Source organism: Daktulosphaira vitifoliae, unplaced genomic scaffold (genome assembly GCF_025091365.1).
Source record: "Daktulosphaira vitifoliae isolate Bord-2020 unplaced genomic scaffold, ASM2509136v1 Scaffold_4, whole genome shotgun sequence".
In the NCBI taxonomy this organism is placed as follows: domain Eukaryota; kingdom Metazoa; phylum Arthropoda; class Insecta; order Hemiptera; family Phylloxeridae; genus Daktulosphaira; species Daktulosphaira vitifoliae.
The window spans coordinates 27,455,562-27,466,066 of NW_026099575.1; positions in this window are offsets into that span (position 1 = coordinate 27,455,562).

Below are 10,505 nucleotides of genomic sequence, written 5' to 3' on the forward strand. Positions count from 1 at the left end.
AAAAAAGATAATTAAAAACCCGAAAAACTGCTTTTAAAGTATTACAGATTTTAATTTTAATATTTTAAAAATAATCAGTGCAAAGTATCATTTTTAACCTATTTTTTTGTTATTTTAAATTTGATTTTAAGTAATTTTATAATAAAAATAGGTGAATTTGTTACCATAACTTTAATATCAACATTAAGTTTGAAATTTAGATTATAAAATAAAAATTTTATAAAAATAAAAAAATAGTATTGTTATATTTAATTAATATGCAGTAAGTAAATTGTATAATTACTATTTACTTAAAATTTATCAGAAAAGTTCAATGTTTTTTTTGTAATACATCACTTAAATAGAAATCATAGTAATCATTTCTAAGTAATTTTTGGTGTTTAAAAATATTCTGCAATTGAAATATTCAGAGCATAATGAAGTTTAATGATTTACTTTAACTAAAAAGACCAATCAATGTTGTTAAAAAAATCTACTCAGTTAAGTGTAATAGTTGTGATCATTCGATGTATTGTTAAAAAAAATGGGTCAAGTGAAAGATGAGAAAAAAAATGAGAACCATAAAAAAAATATCATATAGTAAAAAAACTTTAATATGAATAAGAAATATCTTCAATCGAGGGGGGACTACGATGATGGGATACTTGATATTTATTAAAGATATTAAATTTAAATGAGATAAAAATTAAATGAGTTAAAAATTTTTTTCTAACTCAAAAATGTTTGTAAGGTATTTTAATACAAAATCCAAATTTTAATACAAAAATAGGATACGTAGATATTTTCACCATGAAGACAAAATGAATTTTTTTTGCATACTAAATTATATTACATAAGCTTTAATTTAATATATATATAAAAGTGTTAGTATTTCCGAAATACTTTTAAAAGTTAAGTTGAAAAATTAAATTTTTTGTGAAAAATGTATCATTAAATAAAAAAATGATATTGATTTAGTCTTTTTTAAAAAAGTTATGGCATTATAAAGTTTAAAATATTAAAAATAATTTTTTTTATTAATATTGAAGTCCGTTTTCACCATGTAAACAAAATAAAGTCCGATTTTTTTTCTTATTAAAGTCATATGCATTTTAAAGTTTTGTACCCTTCTGTATAAAGGGAAATGGTCTGATTTAAAAAAAGTATGTAATGAAAAATGTACATAAATAATATTACTCATGAAAAAATTTTATTGATCCATACTTTTTTAAAAAAGTTATAGTAATAGAAATATAAAAATGTAAAAACAAAATCGAAAATTTTAATATATAAATAGCATTTGATAGCCATTTTTACCGTGAAGACAAAATAAAGTCTAAAATTTTTTCTTTTTATAATAAAGTATATTACATAGCTTTAATTTAAGATATATATAAAATGACTTTTTTCTAATTACGTTATTTCAACTTTGTTTTGTATTACTACTTTTTGATTTGAATTAATTTTTAGTTACAGGCAAGAGAACTGCATAACACGGAATTCTTATTTGTGAATTATGGTTAAAATAGAGCGTCACTAAAAATCATCCCATACTCACTTTTTCTTATTTTTTACTAATATCGCCAATATCTCAAAAAATAATGTCAAAAATCTCGTTATCCAGTAAATAATATGTTATTGAAACCATATTTCTCCATTTAATTGTAAAAAGTAAAAATAGGTTATTTATTAACTGGTAAAAAGCTTAAAATATTCACTTATACATCATTTTTTTCACATGATATTTACCATGTTTCATTAAAATAATTCAAATTTTATTTTGCATTAGAGCCAAAAATCATCATTTTTTCTATAAAAATGACTAATTTTCAAGATTTTTCATAGCAACAAAACGTCTACATCATGTAAAACTATAGCCAAATTCAAGTTTTTTTGTATACTACACGATGAAAATAGAGAGATGTTCCGACGACTTGTCTTCTATGAGTAATCGGGTTTTTAAGTCAGAAATCATATAATTTTTGGTAAATATGATGAATTTTTTGTTTTTATTTTTGCGTAGGATTTATATAAAAATTAAGTAATGATAATTAAAATTATACATAAAAAACCTATCTTAGGTAATAGGTGATGATATTATATATAATAAATATGTTATGTTCTTGAAAAAAATAGAGTCAAGTAGTTTTTTTTAATTATAAAAATTGTATATCTTTATTAATGATTTAAACTTTTATCATGGACATATTTATAAGCTTAAAATATACGTCATTGTAAACATTATTGGATAATAAAAAAAAATGAAATAAAATTTCAACAGCAAATATATTTTTATTTTAAATGCCAGATTTTTAGTTTTTACAGTGAAAATGATAAATTTAAAATTAGTATAACTTGTTTGAATTATTTAACAAGAATGAAATAATTTTTTCTCATAATTCAAACAGTTATTATTGTTGGATAAATGAATCGATTTTTAATTAATTTTAGATGACTGTGATAATATTCTAATAAATCAAATTATTTAGATTTGACTTTGACAAAATTTTAATGGAAAAGTCGGCTTACTTATGTTGATAAAAGTAATGGAGCATCAAAAATAGTTTTTTAGAGGTAGCCGTTATGAAAGGTGTTATGTTTCAGTATGAAAACATGATCCTTTTGAACCTTCATGGAACAGAGAAACTTTTGTGGAAACTCTCGAAGTAGTCTTATTACAATGGTCGTCGACGATTTTGTTGCCAGTTTAATAAACATTAATATTATTCTACCTCATGAAATAAACAAAACATATATATTTCTTGTAGTCCCAATTTAAATTTCAATATAAAGCCGAGAAGTCGTTAATTTTCCTAGTGTGTTTTTTCTATCTATCACTATATTAATACTCAACTCCTACTGAAACAAATTTACTCAATGATACGATAAATATCACAAATTGTATCATTTTAAATAAATAGAAATTGTAAAAACTTCTGTTTTTCTTTGTAAAAAAGTTTAATTATATTTATTTAAAAGAAGATATTTTCAAAAAATGACTACTTTTTATACTTGAATTACTGATATTTGTTAACTTTTTAGGTAAAATTTATGTTGTAAACATAACATAATAATAACATAGATTTTTAGGCTTTATTTTCAATGTGGCTTCCAAAGCATATTTAAATTTATAAAAATAAAATATCTTTCAAATATAGTTTTATGAAACTATCTATCTTTTAAGAAGTCAGATACTCAATGAGTTTGTACTATCTTTTCGTGTCCTCCGACAGAATTTTTATGATGGCTCATTTTTTATTTTATTGATTTTTTTGGGAACAAAGTGAATTAGTTTCATTAATATTCCGAAAACGAATTTTTCGTCCAATCGACCACTGAAAATTTACAATTATGTATCTGGTATACAGAGTGATTATTTTATCAAACCTACTCAATTACTTACTCACAGAATAAAAATAATTTAAGCCTTTTTTTTATTTTGGTTACTTCTGGCCACATACTATTCTTTAGATATCAGTTATAAATTACTTTTTATGTTAAATTTTTCTTTTTCAATTAGGAATACATATTTTGAATTCAATAAAATGTTTAACATTTTATTTTAAAGGAAATGACATTTAAATTTATCATTTAAGTTTATCCGTTTAGATATAAAATTTTTAAGTTTTAAATTTTTTAGTTAATATCCATGTAACTAATATACGTGTATTTGTACATATACATGTACAAATACGGGTATCTAATTGTTTTTTTATGACGTCGCTATTCGTATATACGATATATATATTGTCAATTATGACTTTATTAACAGATGTGCTTAATGTTTTGTTGTCAGGCACATTGTTGTGAGTTAACTTTTATAAATATACCAAATGGCAATTATAGAAATATATTAATAATCATAATTGAACTTAAAAAGTATATAGCTAATAATTAAAGAATAGTATGTGACCAAAAGTAACCAAAAAAATATTTAATTTATTTTTATTCTGTAAGTAGATAGGTAGGATATGAAAATTACTATTTATAATAATTTTTTCAAATAAAAATCGTCACATATTTTACATAAATTTTTACCAAGATCACATGAATAAAATATACTATATTTCCCTAAAGCATCGGTAAATTTACCGAAATAATTATTTATGTACGATAAATATGTTTTCTAAAGACACACCTCGGAAAATTAAGTTATATAACTATTGTGAATTGCAATAAAATAATTGAGATTTCTTTTATAGTTTGGAGGTTCCATGATATCTTCATATTTTTGTTTAATATGAGTGATCTTTCATTAATTTTTCATTTACTGTAAGATTATCATAATGATTCTTAAAATAATGAATCATTATAAAATGATTTACACTGCATTACTTTTCACCAATGAAATCCAGAGAATCAATCACTTCTTTTTTTAATTCCTACTCGTTTTCGGGTGTTGGATACCAGATACCCTAAGGTCAACTGATATTAATAGGGAAGGGATAAGTGCAGTGGTTTTCCGTTGCATTCTACACTTGGAACTGGGTGCTTTTTGTCACCGTAAAACACACGTATGGTCACCCATCTGTTCACTACGGCGGCAGGCGTGGCTTAACACTAGGGTTTTGTCAATGTCTAGTGTGTCCACCACGCCCTCTGAATCAATCACACACTTAATTAAATCATATTTTTAATACTTTTAACAGTTTTTTCAGGTATTTAATTATTATTTATTGTTTAATTTATTAAAGAATTATTTTGTTAATATCACTAATTTATACGGTTCGCCAACTTACACGACATTTTCTGTGAATCAGGAAACGAATATAAAATGTTTAAAGAACGATTTGTTCAAGTAAATGTTGTGCGATTATAATTCGTTCTGATTATAAACTGAATTTGATATGGCAAACGTAGGGACCGCATTGGTACAACGAATAATAATAGATTGTATTAAAAAAAAAAATAAAATACGGATTGTTAAAGCATTACACATTATTTTGATTCGATACGATTTTAAGAAAAAAATATTGTCGTTAAGCACGAAAAAAAATTGTTTGGTTCAATCACGTACAGTCGTATAAATATTGTCTACTCAGTGAGAGTGTTTGGGGTTGATTCCTGCTGGGAATAAAACATAAAATATCCTAATAAGGAAGGGTTTGTTGGCAATGCGGAACTCTTTTGGTCAGGGGCTTATGAGTGTCTAAGGCAAAGATAGTTATCAAAAACTGGCTGTGATTTTATTATGGTTAGTTTATGGATTTACAATCTTTTAGTGTTGTTTTCCAGTTGTACTTTAAACGTGATATACATCTACAGGTATTCAGTTATCAGTAACATTACGAAGGAAAATATATGTACGATACCTTTTGCGTTGATAATAGTAACATTGTTCCCGAAATATATAAGTATCCGCGATTTTTTAGTAAAATTTTTGTGGCGTATATTTAAATTTTAAATAATATTAGCCACAAGCGATCAATTTTTATTATATAGGAAAAAATAATTTTGTGTGTAATTGAATAATTATTAAAAAAAAAAAACAATTAATGAAAATTTGGCGATCTTGGTACCGACCTAAAAAGTTATAATTTTACTGAAGAATCAAAATGATGTATTTTCGCATTTAAAGTAAAACGTGAAAAGGTGTGATTTAAAAATTGTTCGGCACATTTACTGTAGTGCAAACTTAAAAGAGTGGCTGATAAAAACAAACATTGTTTGCAATGCGCATAAAAACTCATTATTTTAAGAAATTCAAACTTGATATGACAATAAACAATTTATTTTTTACCATCCAAAAAGTTTAAATGTGTTTTGATTAATTGCATTCGATTATTATACTATATGATAATAAAGTTGACAATTATTTGCCTTATACATTTTTTTTCTTCATTTTAATAATTTAAACTAATATTGTTACTTATTTAAGAAATTGTTTTAAACAATTTATGTTTTATGTATTTAAGAATGAATGTCTTAAAATGTATACAATATTACGGTACTTCATAAAAAGGGCACATAAATATGAGATTAAAATTTAATGACGTCTATTATATACTATGCCTATTTACTGATAGAGTCATTTTTATATATTTATGAGGCTAAAAACACAAAATAATTGTTGATGAAGTGTTGTTCATGTGTTCCATAAAAATAGTAACGGTGTTTTAAGATTCAATTTACATCAAATAAAAAGTAAATTGGTATTACATAGTAATATTTTATACCCTATAAAATGACATATTATACAGTTTTTATTTCCCTATGTGCTTTTAAATCTACGCGTATTTTGTCAAAGATGACAATTTTTTACATCGAGTCAGACTTTGAAAATATAATAATAAATTCAGTAAAGTTTTACGCGATAAGAGTTACCATTATCTATTACAACTGTATTATAGTTTTTGTGCGTAAGCGAATACGAATATATTTTTGAAAGAGAATTTTGTTAGGAGAATATATTCTGCCAACAAAATAAGTAGCTTTATGGCATGAAATTAAGTATTCGGGTGGTGGTTATCTAATAAAAAGTGAAGTGATCGTATCAGGTGGTTTTTATGTGCTTTTTTTTTCACTGTATTGTGATCATTTTTTTTTCTATCAAATTCGAAGTACGCTTGTAAAGTATTTTATATTCTAAAGTATTATATGAACACTTCCATGGAAATATAAACAGCATACTATGCTTATATGTGGTTATTTTTGATACATTTATCCTTCACATAAATCTTCTGAGTAACTGCACGTTTGAAATATATTTATAAGCAGTAAATTATATTTGAATACGACTCGGACTTTTTACATTTCAGTGACATTCTATCTGTGTCATAGATATTGGCTCGGATATGTAGAGACCTCCCGCATGTATTTGATCATAAAACTCGATGCACCGACTACGAGACATTATTGGACCGTTTTTCAGAGGGGTCAGAGTAACAGGGGGAAGTGCTAGGGAGTGTTTGGTCAGAAGAAGAGCTATGACGAAGGGAGGGCCATAAAGAACGTATCGTACCGCAAAGAGAAACGTCTCTTTTCGAGCTTATATCATTCGACCAACCGCCGCCACTGTCTTAACTGCGCCATAGTTTGTGTCATCTTCCATAACATTTCGACGGGTAACAATTGACCGAAAAGTTCACTGTCGGTGACGCGCATAAACGACGCCTGCTCAATCACATAGACTTCATACTGCAAGGTAAGTGCGCAGATTTTTTATTAGTCACTTCGCGTTGAGAGCTGTAATTAAATTTTAATTATTTACCGTACAAATTAGAATTGACTTCCAGGATTTGGTTTAAATTTGTGTTATGACCATAATGTGTCATATTAGTTTTTATTGCGTTTTCACCCATTCGATTGTGAAACCCGTTTCAATGGAAATTTATGGACCACAAAAGTTTAAATTTTGATTTAAATTCATGTGTAAACAATATCCATTGCAATAAACACAATCGATCGACACTGTTATATCAAATATTTACAAGAAAATAACCGTCCGGGTATTTTGTGCGATTAAGTATTTTTATACTTAAAGAAATAAAACTTCATGAATTAAAATACTAATTTATTATCTGCGGAATTGTCGCAGTTTGCTTTTAAAGAAATTTACTTTATTGGGTTTTCTTATGTAAACTTTTTCACGATTCCTTTTTTAATTTTAATCGTTCGATACATATTTCATAGATATTAGAGAAGAAAGTATAAACTTACAGTAAAACTAGATATATAAATTTAGTGAGAAACATCGCTAATAGCAAAATTAAAAAAAACCGAATCTACTCAGCTTTACTTGTTAAATGTTTCAAATAACTAGTAAGTAGGGTGATAGTTACTATTTACTGATATTATTCTACATGACCGATTCAATTCTAAACGATTATTATTAATAATTAAAGAAAAAATAATACTTCAAATATAACGTTATTTGATGATTCACGAAGTATAAATCAATCAAAATTGTGTTTTATTTTATGTTGTTTTAGGAAAGCGAAATGATTCAATTAAACTATATTGTTGAAATATATATTTTTTATACAATAAAATACGTAAATCTAGAAGCTTATTTCTATTGAATTAACCGTAAAATAGATAAAGCATTTCGTCATTAAAAAATAAAACTAACAAATAGATAAACCGTAATAGAAAGTACAAGATGGTATTTTTTAAAATTATTTTATTATTATTATTCTTTAATATTTTAAAATATTATTTTATAAATTACCAAATTTTTTTATTTTGTTACTTTATTCTATTTTTCAAAATTATTGAACATTGTTTTCCGAAATATATTTTTCAATTTAAAGTTTAAACAGTTGTCAGTAAGAGATATTATTTTAAAAAATAGTTGATTATTGTTAATTTATTTTTTCTAGTGACAAAATAGTCTTATATATAAAAAAAAAAAATTAAATTAGGCATTCTAAAATAGCGGAATATTAACAATATACTGCAAAGAATAGTGTTCAACTATTAACTCACATAAAATTGAAATAGGTAGTAAAAATTAAATGTATGCCAAACATAAATAATTATTTCGGTAACTGATGCTCTAGAGAAAAACGGGACATTTTTTTATGTGATTATGATAATAATTGTGATCTATATTTTGAAAATACAATGAAAGTCACCAAAGTAGAATACCCAAATATAAAAGAACTATTGATGGAGTTATCGAACATATTGACACTAATTTTGGTTATAAACTTAAATTTAGGGTTGTCTAAAAATGATGAGTCCTCACACAATTTAATTTAAGTCTGGTTTATAGTAATGATAAAATTTCCTAGTTTTTAACAAAATATTTTTATTTTTATAGATCCAAAAAATGTTCGAAATTAATTTTACATAAATAAAATTATTTTAAATAAACAAAAAAGAAAAATCAAACATAATTTTTAACTATTATTCAAAGAGAGTGTCATAATCCTCAACATCTACCTTAAATATTTACTTACTTAATTGACTGTTTGTTATACAAATACAATTTATTATACAGTTTACAAGTTACACCCGAAATATGTTTTTTTTATTCTATCTCGAGAGATGAATATATTTTTCGTACAAAATTAATTAATAGCTGTAGGATGAATTTTAAAAGTCATAAAGTTGTTAATACACGTATAACCGTCAATGCACTCAAACCAGCAACTATTAAGTGATATTTTTATTTAATAAATTATATCATTAAAAAATTATTATTATATATTAATAAAATATTTGTCAAAGATAGCATAGTTATTTTATTTGTCAAAAATTAGTTAAAACAAGTACCCTTTACTGCAATTGTTCGCTAGCTTGAAAGTAGTACAGTGTAGTCAAGCCGTTAAATATGGTCACTATAGAAACCATTGAAGTGCAAATATGGCGGATACTATATGTTATATACATTTGTGAAATATTTACGATTTTTAATCATTTAATTATACAGAATAGACTGCTTAATTTAGATAGTTTACTGAGCTGTTATAAAAAAAATTGCATATTAAATGATTTTTACTTAAGTGACTGAAGAAAAAATTATTAATCAAATTGTATAGTTCTGTTTAGTGTAATATTTAATAGTATAATAGTATGAGGGAAAAATGAATAATGACACTTTCTCGTGTAACATTAAAAAATTAATTTTTTCCTAAGCTATTAATTTCAGTAATTTCAAATTGTTATAGTAAAGACTTGTTAATGTATAAATCTATATATAATGTAAATATTACAAAAAATATAGATGTAATTTACATTTTATAGATCATTTTATAGAAATAGTCAAAAAACTTTAGCCAATTCTCACGTGATATATTAGTATACTACTGACGGCGAGTGTAACACAATATTGATAGGAAATGCTTTATTTTTTCAACAATTTAAAACAGTTATCTTTATCAAGAAACTTTTTTACATAAAAAAACAATTTTCCATAGCTATTCATTTCAATGTTTCTAAATTAATTAATACAACCATTATTTAACATTTTTATTTGAATAGTATTATAAATAAAATTACTTTAATTAAATTTATATGAATGACTAATGACTATTACATATTCTAAGAAAGAAAAAAAAATTGTTGCAAATTTATTATTTTTAAATATGACACAAAAAATGCTTGACTGTTTTCAAAATAATTCTTTATAAGATCTACCCTTATTTAAATACCAAAAAAATACCATCGAATGGTTTAAATTTAGTTATTTCATCAATATAACTAATAAAAGCATAAATAATGTCCATACTATCATTATACAAAAATAATTTGATATAATTTATAAAATCTTCAGCATACAATATACTGTAATAACTGATAGTAGTAATATTGCCAATGTCATGTATTGGTTTTGGTTTAATAGCATTGAACGTTTCTGATTCATTTCCATTGAGGATTAATTCCGAAGTTGCATTACAACCTAAATCTTTACAAAGATGTTTCAAAAATGGTATTATGTCCTCTATTAACCTATCCATATATATTAAAACCTTAAGTTCGTTCTTGTAATACTCCATTTTTTTTATCACTGTTTTAATCATAACGTCATTTTCCAAATGTAATGTAGATGAAAAATTATTTAAAATAGCAATCCATTTTTC